At 38.5% G+C, this 11,697-nt stretch overlaps 1 non-coding gene across 1 annotated transcript; it reads right to left on the bottom strand.

Moving 5' to 3' along the window:
* Positions 1–4,181: 4,181 nt before the first annotated feature.
* Positions 4,182–4,289, bottom strand: LOC112753435 (small nucleolar RNA R71). Its single transcript, XR_003177823.1, has one exon. It is a non-coding gene; the product is annotated as a small nucleolar RNA R71 (small nucleolar RNA).
* Between the last annotated feature and the right edge of the window lie 7,408 nt (positions 4,290–11,697).

Genomic DNA, 11,697 nt, shown 5'->3' with positions numbered 1-11,697 from the left:
TAAGAGCTTACTAATCCAAGCAGATCCTAATACAAAGACACCACAGGCATATATTCTAAGTGATGAGCGGATAATTTATACGCTTTTTGACATTGTTTTTAGTATGTTTTTAGTAGGATCTAGTTACTTTTAGGGATGTTTTTAATAGATTTTGTGTTAAATTCACATTTCTGGACTTTACTATGAGTTTGTGTGTTTTTCTGTGATTTCAAGTATTTTCTGGCTGAAATTGAGGGACTTGAGCAGAAATCAGATTCAGAGGTTGAAAAAGGACTGCTGATGCTATTGGATTCTGACCTCCCTGCACTCAAAGTGGATTTTCTGGAGCTCCAGAACTCGAAATGGCGCGCTTCCAATTGCGTTGGAAAGTAGACATCCAGGGCTTTCCAGCAATATATAATAGTCCATACTTTGGCCAAGAATTGACGACGTAAACTGGCGTTCAACGCCAGCCTTCTGCCCAAATCTGGCGTCCAGCGCCAGAAAAGGATCCAAAACCAGAGTTGAACGCCCAAACTGGCACAGAAACTGGCGTTCAACTCCACAAATGGCCTCTGCACGTGCAACACTTAAGCTCAGCCCAAACACACACCAAGTGGGCCCCGGAAGTGGATTTATACATCAAATACTTACTCATGTAAACCCTAGTAGCTAGTTTATTATAAATAGGACCTCTTACTATTGTATTAGACATCTTTGGTCTCAGTTTTATTCCATTGTTCATCTTAGGAGACTATTGATCTCGTTTAGGGGGCTGGCCATCTCGGCCATGCCTGGACCTTCACTTATGTATTTTCAACGGTAGAGTTTCTACACTCCATAGATTAAGGTGTGGAGCTCTGTTGTTCCTCAAAGATTAATGCAAAGTACTACTGTTTTCTATTCAATTCTTCTTATTTCGCTTCTAAGATATCCATTCGCACCCAAAAACGTGATGAAGGTGATGATTATGTGTGACCCTCATCACCATTCTCCCCTATGAACGCGTGCCTGACAAACACTTCTGTTCTACATGAATTAAGCTAGAATGAGTATCTCTTAGATCTCCTAATCAGAATCTTCGTGGCGTAAGCTAGAATGATGGCGGCATTCAAGAGAATCCGAAAGGTCTAAACCTTGTCTGTGGTATTCTGAGTAGGATTCAATGATTGAATGACTGTGACGAGCTTCAAACTCGCGATTGTTGGGCGTTAGTGACAGACGCAAAAGGAGGGTGAATCCTATTCCAGCCTGATCGGGAACCGACAGATGAATAGCCGTGCCGTGACAGGGTGCGTGAGCATATTATTCACTGAGAGGAGGGGATGTAGCCACTGACAACGGTGATGCCCTTGCATACAGCCAGCCATGGAAAGGAGTAAGACAGATTGGATGAAGATAGCAGGAAAGCAGAGATTCAGAGGAACAAACGCATCTCTATATGCTTATCTGAAATTCCTACCAATGATTTACATAAGTACCTCTATCCCTATCTTATTATATAATATTCGAAAACACCATTATCACTTTATATCTGCCTGACTGAGATTTACAAGGTGACCATAGCTTGCTTCATACCAACAATCTCCGTGGGATTCGACCCTTACTCACGTAAGGTATTACTTGGACGACCCAGTGCACTTGCTGGTTAGTTGTATCGAAGTTGTGACAATTATGAATTAAGATCAAAGCACCAAGTTTTGGAGCCATTACCAGGGATTGTTTGAGCCTGGACATCACAATTTCGTGCACCAAGTTTTTGGCGCCGTTGCCGGGGATTGTTCGAGTTTGGACAACTGACGGTTCATCTTGTTGCTCAGATTAGGTAATTTTATTTTTGTTTTGTTTTCAAAAATTTTTCAAAAATCTTTCAAAAATTTTTCTTTTGTTTTTGAAAAAAAAAAAATAAAATAATAAAAATAATGTTTTCAAAAATAAATTATTCTATGGCTTCAAGATTTTTAAGAATGAATTCTAGTGTTTCATGAAGCATGATTGAAGCCTGGCTGGCTGTAAAGCCATGTCTCAATCCTTATACCCAAGAGAAGAGCTTCTTTATCTTTCTTAGCCAATTGGCTGTTGAATGTAAGGAATGTCAGGCGTGTCATGTCTGAGTTACATACTAAAGCTTGGCTGGCTATTAAGCCATGCCTGACCCTTTGATTGGAGCTTTAGAGCATAAGATTCCTGGAATTCATATTGAAAATTTTGGAATCCTTATTTTTCTTTTCCAAAATAGTTTTTCGAAAAATATAAAATAAAAATCCAAAAAAAATTAGAAAATCATAAAAATCAAAAATATTTTGTATTTCTTGTTTGAGTCTTGAGTCATATCATAAGTTTGGTGTCACTTGCATATGCATCTTGCATTTTTTCGAAAATATCATACATTCATGGTGTTCTTCATGATCTTCAAGTTGTTCTTGGTAAGTCTTCTTGTTTAATCTTGATGATTTTTTGTTTTGTGTCTTTTCATGTTTATCATATGCATTCTTGAATTCTTAGTGCGTAAGCATTAAAGAATTCTAAGTTTGGTGTTTTGCATGTTTTCTTTGCATTAAAAATTTTTCAAAAATATATTCTTGATGTTCATCATGACATTCATAGTGTTCTTGGTGTTCATCTTGACATTCATAGCATTCTTGCATGCATTCATTGTTTTGATCTAAAAATTTCATGCATTGCATATTTTTCATGTTTTTCAAAAAAAAAATTCAAAAATAAAAAAAATATCTTTCCCTTTTTCTCTCTCATCAAATTCGAAAATTTGAGTTGACTTTTTCAAAAATTTTTAAAAATCAAGTTGTTGCCAATGAGTCAAATCAAATTTTCAATTTGAAAATCTTATCTTTTTCAGAATCTTTTTCAAAATTCAAATCTTTTTCAAAATTCTTAGTTATTTTCGAAAATTCCAAAAATATTTTTCAAAAATATTTTTCTTATTTTTATACCAAATTTTCGAAAATAACATAAACAATTAATGTTTTGATTCAAAAATTTAAAGTTTGTTACTTGCTTGTTAAGAAAGATTCAAACTTTAAGTTCTAGAATCATATCTTGTGATTTCTTATGAATCAAGTCATTAATTGTGATTTTAAAAATCAAATCTTTTTCAAAACTAATTCCTATCATATCTTTTCAAAAATATCTTCTTATCTTATCTTTTTCAAAAATATCTTTTCAAAATATCTTTTCTAACTTCCTAACTTCTTATCTTTTCAAAATTTGTTTCAACTAACTAACTAACTTTTTTGTTTGTTTCTTAACTTTTTCAAAACCACCTAACTAATTCTCTCTTTCTAATTTTCGAAAATATCTCCCCCTTTTTCAAAAATTTCTTTTTAATTAACTAATTATTTTTATTTTTATTTTTATTTCAAAAAAATTTTCGAAAAAAACTAACAAATTTTCAAAAACCAATTTTCAAAAATCATTAACTCCTTTTCAAAATAATTTTCGAAAATTATACCTCCCCTATCCTATTCTATTTATTCATTCATATCCTAACATCTCATCTCACATCTCTTCCATTCTCACAGTTGTGTTTCTTCCTTTACATCACATTCTTTATCTCCCCCTTTTTCTTCCACTCACAAAGGGATCCCTATACTGTGGTATAAAGGATCTCTATTATTATTATCATTTTTCTGGCCATTCTTCCTTGTCATATGAGCAGGAGCAAGGATAAGAACATTCTTGTGGAAGCAGATCCAGAACCTGAAAGGACTCTGAAGAGAAAATTAAGAGAAGCTAAAATACAACAATCCAGAGATAACCTTTCAGAAATTTTCGAACAGGCAGAGGAGATGGCAGCCGAAAATAATAATAATATAAGGAAGATGCTTGGTGACTTTACTGCACCTAATTCCAATTTACATGGAAGAAGCATCTCCATTCCTGCCATTGGAGCAAACAACTTTGAGCTGAAACCTCAATTAGTTTCTCTGATGCAGCAGAACTGCAAGTTTCATGGACTTCCATCTGAAGATCCTTTTCAGTTCTTAACTGAATTCTTGCAGATATGTGATACTGTTAAGACTAATGGAATAGATCCTGAAGTCTACAGGCTCATGCTTTTCCCTTTTGCTGTAAGAGACAGAGCTAGATTATGGTTGGATTCTCAACCTAAAGACAGCCTGAACTCTTGGGATAAGCTGGTCACGGCTTTCTTAGCCAAGTACTTTCCTCCTCAAAAGCTGAGCAAGCTTAGAGCTGATGTTCAAACCTTCAGACAGAAAGAAGGTGAATCTCTCTATGAAGCTTGGGAAAGATACAAACAGTTGACCAAAAAGTGTCCTTCTGACATGCTTTCAGAATGGACCATCCTGGATATATTCTATGATGGTCTGTCTGAGCTATCAAAGATGTCACTGGACACTTCTGCAGGTGGATCCATTCACCTAAAGAAAACGCCTGCAGAAGCTCAAGAACTCATTGACATGGTTGCTAATAACCAGTTCATGTACACTTCTGAAAGGAATCCTGTGAATAATGGGACGCCTATGAAGAAAGGAGTTCTTGAAGTTGATACTCTGAATGCCATATTGGCTCAGAATAAAATATTGACTCAGCAAGTCAATATGATCTCTCAGAGTCTGCATGGAATGCAAGCTGCATCCAACAGTACTCAAGAGGCATCTTCTGAAGAAGAAGCCTATGATCCTGATAACGCTGCAATAGCAGAGGTAAATTACTTAGGTGAACCTTATGGAAACACCTATAACTCAACATGGAGAAATCATCCAAATTTCTCATGGAAGGATCAGAAGCCTCAACAAGGCTTTAACAATGGTGGAAGAAACAGGTTTAGCAATAGCAAACCTTTTCCATCATCAACTCAGCAACAGACAGAGAACTCTGGACAAAACGCTTCTAATTTAGCAAATCTAGTCTCTGATCTATCTAAGGCCACTGTAAGTTTCATGAATGAAACAAGGTCTTCCATTAGAAATTTGGAAGCACAAGTGGGCCAGCTGAGTAAAAGGATCACTGAAATCCCTCCTAGTACTCTCCCAAGCAATACAGAAGAGAACCCAAAAGGAGAGTGCAAGGCCATTGACATAAGTGCCATGGCCGAACCTGTGAGGAAAGGAGAGGACGTGAATCCCAAGGAGGAAGACCTCCTGGGACGTCCAGTGATCAATAAGGAGCTTCCCTCTGGGGAACCAAAGGACTCTGAGGCTCATCTAGAGACCATAGAGCATCCATTGAACCTCCTTATGCCCTTCATGAGCTCTGATGAGTATTCCTCTTCTGAAGAGAATGAGGATGTTACTGAAGAGCAAACTGCCAAGTTTCTTGGTGCAATCATGAAGCTGAATGCCAAATTGTTTGGCATTGATGCTTGGGAAGTTGAACCTCCCTTGTTTATCAATGAACTAAGTGATCTGGATCAACTGACATTACCTCAGAAGAGACAGGATCCTGGAAAGTTCATAATCCCTTGTACCATAGGCAACATGATCTTTAAGGCTCTGTGTGACCTTGGTTCAGGGATAAACCTCATGCCCCTCTCTGTAATAGAGAAACTGGGAATCTATGGGGTGCAAGCTGCTAAAATCTCACTGGAGATGGCAGACAGCTCAAGAAAACAGGCTTATGGACAAGTAGAAGATGTATTAGTAAAGGTTGAGGGCCTTTACATACCTACTGATTTCATAGTCCTGGATACTGGAAAGGAAGAGGATGAATCCATCATCCTAGGAAGACCTTTCCTGGCCACAGCAAGAGCTGTGATTGATGTTGACAGAGGTGAAATATTCCTTCACTGGAATGAGAACTCCCTTGTATTCAAATCTCAAGGATCTCCCTCTGCAACCATGGAGAGGAAGCAGGAAAAGCTTCTCTCCAAGCAGAGTCAACCAGAGCCCCCACAGTCAAACTCTAAGTTTGGTGTTGGGAGGCCACAACCAAACTCTAAGTTTGGTGTTGAACTCCCATATCCAAACTCTAAGTTTGGTGTTGGAGAGTCTCAACAAAGCTCTGCACATCTGTGAGGCTCCATGAGAGCCCACTGTCAAGCTATTGACATTAAAGAAGCGCTTGTTGGGAGGCAACCCAATGTTTATCTAATTCTTATTTTTATTGTTTTTCATGTTTTCTTAGGTTAATGATCATGTGGAGTCACAAAATAAATATAAAAATTGGAAACGGAATCAAAAACAGCAGAAGAAAAATCACACCCTGGAGGAGCATCTGTCTGGCGTTCAAACGCCAGAACAGAGCATAGTTCTGGCGCTGAACGCCCAGAATGGGAGCATCCTGGCGCTGAACACCCAGAACAAGCATGGTTCTGGCGTTCAACGCCAGAAATGGCAGCAAAGGGGCGTTGAACGCCCAAAATAGGCACCAACCTGGCGCTGAACGCCCAGAGTTGTGTGCAAGGGCATTTTACATGCCTAAATTGGCGCAGGGATGTAAATGCCTTGACACCTCAGGATCTGTGGACCCCACAGGATCCCGACCTACCTTCACTCACTCTCTTCTCTCTTCTCAATCATCCTCTATTCCCAATAAACACTCATCCCTTCTGTCTTCCATTTACCACTCACACCCATACACTCACTTACCTTCAAAAATTCAACATCTCTTACCCACCCAATCCCACCCATATGGCCGAATACACACTCCCATCCATCTCCTCCATATCTTCTTCATTCTTTCTTCTTTTGCTCGAGGGCGAGCAACATTCTAAGTTTGGTGTGGTAAAAGCATAGCTTTTTTGTTTTTTTTCCATAACCATTGATGGCACCTAAGACCAGAGAAACCTCTAGAGAGAAGAAAGGGAAGACAAAAGCTTCCATCAAGGTTCTATAGCTTAATGGTAGAACATTTGACTGCAAATCAAGAGATCCCTGAGATACCTCAGGGGATACATTTTCTTCCACACAATTATTGGAAGCAACTAAGGGTGGAACATCAAGAGCACTCCATCATCCTTCATGAAATCAGAGAAGATCTAAAAGCAATGACGGAGGAGCAGCAAAGACAAGGAAGAGACATAGAAGAGCTCAAGGACATCACTAAGGTGGACTCATTCCTTGTTCTTATTTTCTCTGCTTTTCGTTTTCTATGTTATGTGCCTATCTATGTTTGTGTCTTCATTACATGATCATTAGTAGTAGTAACTATGTCTTAAAGTTATAAATGTCCTATGAATCCATCACCTCTCTTAAATAAAAAATGTTTTAATTCAAAAGAACAAGAAGTACATGAGTTTCCAATTTATCCTTGAACTTAGCTTAATTATATTGATGTGGTGACAATGCTTCTTGTTTTTTGAATGTATGCTTGAACAGTGCATATGTCTTTTGAAGTTGTTGTTTAAGAATGTTAAATATGTTGGCTCTTGAAAGAATGATGACTAGGAGACATGTTATTCGATAATCTGAAAAATTATAAAAATGATTCTTGAAGCAAGAAAAAGCAGCAAAGAACAAAGCTTGCAGAAAAAAAAAAAATTAGGCGAAAAAAAAAATTAGAAAGAAAAAGAAAAAGCAAGCAGAAAAAGCCAATAACCCTTAAAACCAAAAGGCAAGGGCAAATAAAAAGGATCCCAAGGCTTTGAGCATCAGTGGATAGGAGGGCCTAAAGGAATAAAATCCTGGTCTAAGTGGCTAAACCAAGCTGTCCCTAACCATGTGCTTGTGGCGTGTAGGTGTCAAGTGAAAACTTGAGACTGAGCGGTTAAAGTCAAGGTCCAAAGCAAAAACAAAGAGTGTGCTTAAGAACCCTGGACACCTCTAATTGGGGACTTTAGCAAAGCTGAGTCACAATCTGAAAAGGTTCACCCAATTATGTGTCTGTGGCATTTATGTATCCAGTGGTAATACTGGAAAACAAAGTGCTTAGGGCCACGGCCAAGACTCATAAAGAAGCTGTGTTCAAGAATCATCATACTGAACTAGGAGAGTCAATAACACTATTCGAAATCTGAAGTTCCTATAGATGCCAATCATTCTGAACCTCAATGGATAAAGTGAGATGCCAAAACTATTCAAGAGGCAAAAAGCTATAAGTCCCGCTCATATGATTGGAGCTATGTTTCATTGATAGTTTGGAATTTATAGTATATTCTATTCTTTTTATCCTACTTGATTTTCAGTTGCTTGGGGACAAGCAACAATTTAAGTTTGGTGTTGTGATGAGCGGATAATTTATACGCTTTTTGACATTGTTTTTAGTATGTTTTTAGTAGGATCTAGTTACTTTTAGGGATGTTTTTAATAGATTTTGTGTTAAATTCACATTTCTGGACTTTACTATGAGTTTGTGTGTTTTTCTGTGATTTCAGGTATTTTCTGGCTGAAATTGAGGGACTTGAGCAGAAATCAGATTCAGAGATTGAAAAAGGACTGCTGATGCTGTTGGATTCTGACCTCCCTGCACTCAAAGTGGATTTTCTGGAGCTCCAGAACTCGAAATGGCGCGCTTCCAATTGCGTTGGAAAGTAGACATCCAGGGCTTTCCAGAAATATATAATAGTCCATACTTTGGCCAAGAATTGACGACGTAAACTGGCGTTCAACGCCAGCCTTCTGCCCAAATCTGGCGTCCAGCGCCAGAAAAGGATCCAAAACCAGAGTTGAACGCCCAAACTGGCACAGAAACTGGCGTTCAACTCCACAAATGGCCTCTGCACGTGCAACACTTAAGCTCAGCCCAAACACACACCAAGTGGGCCCCGAAAGTGGATTTATACATCAAATACTTACTCATGTAAACCCTAGTAGCTAGTTTATTATAAATAGGACCTCTTACTATTGTATTAGACATCTTTGGTCTCAGTTTTATTCCATTGTTCATCTTAGGAGACTATTGATCTCGTTTAGGGGGCTGGCCATCTCGGCCATGCCTGGACCTTCACTTATGTATTTTCAACGGTAGAGTTTCTACACTCCATAGATTAAGGTGTGGAGCTCTGTTGTTCCTCAAAGATTAATGCAAAGTACTACTGTTTTCTATTCAATTCTTCTTATTTCGCTTCTAAGATATCCATTCGCACCCAAAAACGTGATGAAGGTGATGATTATGTGTGACGCTCATCACCATTCTCCCCTATGAACGCGTGCCTGACAAACACTTCTGTTCTACATGAATTAAGCTAGAATGAGTATCTCTTAGATCTCCTAATCAGAATCTTCGTGGCGTAAGCTAGAATGATGGCGGCATTCAAGAGAATCCGGAAGGTCTAAACCTTGTCTGTGGTATTCTGAGTAGGATTCAATGATTGAATGACTGTGACGAGCTTCAAACTCGCGATTGTTGGGCGTTAGTGACAGACGCAAAAGGAGGGTGAATCCTATTCCAGCCTGATCGGGAACCGACAGATGAATAGCCGTGCCGTGACAGGGTGCGTGAGCATATTATTCACTGAGAGGAGGGGATGTAGCCACTGACAACGGTGATGCCCTTGCATACAGCCAGCCATGGAAAGGAGTAAGACAGATTGGATGAAGATAGCAGGAAAGCAGAGATTCAGAGGAACAAACGCATCTCTATACGCTTATCTGAAATTCCTACCAATGATTTACATAAGTACCTCTATCCCTATCTTATTATATAATATTCGAAAACACCATTATCACTTTATATCTGCCTGACTGAGATTTACAAGGTGACCATAGCTTGCTTCATACCAACAATCTCCGTGGGATTCGACCCTTACTCACGTAAGGTATTACTTGGACGACCCAGTGCACTTGCTGGTTAGTTGTATCGAAGTTGTGACAATTATGAATTAAGATCAAAGAACCAAGTTTTGGAGCCATTACCAGGGATTGTTTGAGCCTGGACATCACAATTTCGTGCACCACTAAGGTTCAAGCTATTGGTGTCCAGCTTTGTTTCTTTTTGTTTTTCTTTTGTTCTGTCACTTCCCCTTTTTTTTTTCTTTCTTTTTGTTTTTCTTTCTAACCAAGGATTTTTATTCAATTGAGATTCATAGACAGTAGCTACTTTCTACTTAAGAGGAGACATCCTAGTGTTCTTATTCATTAAAGATGAGCTATTATACAATCACACACACACCACCACTTACTTTTGTTGACTTCTATCTAACAGAGAACTATCTCACTTCACATTCAAACATTTCTTTTATTGAATTGAAAATGCAGGGGACAAAGCATGCTTTTTGTTCAGTGAAAGTAAACACACAAGCACACACATAGACTAGCTTACTTATTTTAAATTGAAACAGAAATGATGTACAGACTACTACACTAACAGTTACTGTTAAGATGGGCATATTCACACTTCCAATTTAGAGCAATTCAATGCTGATGGAGTTAAGTGACAATACAACCTCTTGGTGGCTTCTTCTTCTTTCTCTCAGCTAATTGTGTGTAGTCCTCCCAAGAGAGTGATTGAATTCCTGTAGTGTTAATGGAAGTTGCTTGTTTCTCAAGCCCTTAGATCACTGGTTAGTGTACAAGACTTTCTTGTAGGCGTTTGAACTTACTTTGGTGTGTGAACACCAAACTTAGTCCCTTGCCATGTTTCTTGTGCATAACCATATGTGAAAGCCTAAGTCTTTGCTAAAGGTAATAAAACTAAAAACTAGAAACAGACAATGATTAAATGATTTATCAGATTGCTTGGAGCTAGTAACCCTTTGTGCAGAAGGTGAGAATGTGCTTTTAAGTGAGATTTTGGTGGAACACCAAACTTAGAATCCTTTATTCTCCCTTAAATTGTTTTGGTGTGAAACACCAAACTTAGCTCCTTGCAATACATACCAATCATTTAACCTTTTTATTGAAATAGCTATGAAAAGAAAACTACCTCAGGTTAGGTTGCCTCCCAACAAGCGCTCTTTTAATGTCACTAGCTTGACATTGGGGTTTTCTTTCATGGTGGTTGATGGTTATAGTGCCTCAACTTGTCCCCTCTGATTGTGAGCTTCTTCTTTGTTCCTTGGTGTTCTATCTCAGCATGCTCTAGTGAGAGTATTTTGCTCACAGTATAGTAATCATCAATCTGTTGGCTTGCTCCCAGTTGTTGATAGACTAACTGCACTTTGTCACCTTTGGAGAGCCCTTCTGTTGGAAATTTTTTGTTCTTCCAACCCTTTTTGATTCTATTTTCATTCTTCTTCCTTCTTCTTATTGATCCTTTTTGCTTGCAAGTGGGCTTCATTTTGGGATTCTTCTTCTTGATAACTAACACATCAATGCTTTCATGAATCTCTTCATTGCTCTGTACAAGTTCTTTTTCTTCTTCCCATGCTGCATTATCTTCTTCTTGCTTTGGGATGTTGCTGTGAATCACCTTGTTGCTTTCTTTCGTTAACTGTGATTCTTCCTTGTCGAGTTCCATATAATCTTTCTTCTCATCACTGAACTGCGCTTCTGGTACTACTTTCAGAGTGACACTCTTATCATGCATCCTGAGAGTTAGTTCTCCTTGCTCTATGTCTATGATAGCTCTAGCAGTGGCCAAGAATGGCCTTCCCAGTATAATAGAGTCACCATCATCCTTGTCTGAATCTAGAACCACAAAATCAGCAAGGTATATAAAACTGTCCACCTTGATCAACAGATTTTCAATTACACCCCTGGGGTGCACCATTGATTTATCTACCAACTCTAGAGTCATCTTTACCGGTTTGACTTTCTTTATATGCAGCTTTTTCACCAGGGAGGATGGTATTAAGTTAATGCTTGCTCCTAGATCGCACATTGCTTTAGTGATGGTTACTTCCCCAATGGTGCACGGCAG

This window comes from Arachis hypogaea, chromosome 15, assembly GCF_003086295.3.
Source record: "Arachis hypogaea cultivar Tifrunner chromosome 15, arahy.Tifrunner.gnm2.J5K5, whole genome shotgun sequence".
Lineage (NCBI taxonomy): Eukaryota > Viridiplantae > Streptophyta > Magnoliopsida > Fabales > Fabaceae > Arachis > Arachis hypogaea.
Note: the sequence above shows the minus strand (reverse complement) of the source record. Positions and strands in the feature narration are given on the sequence as shown.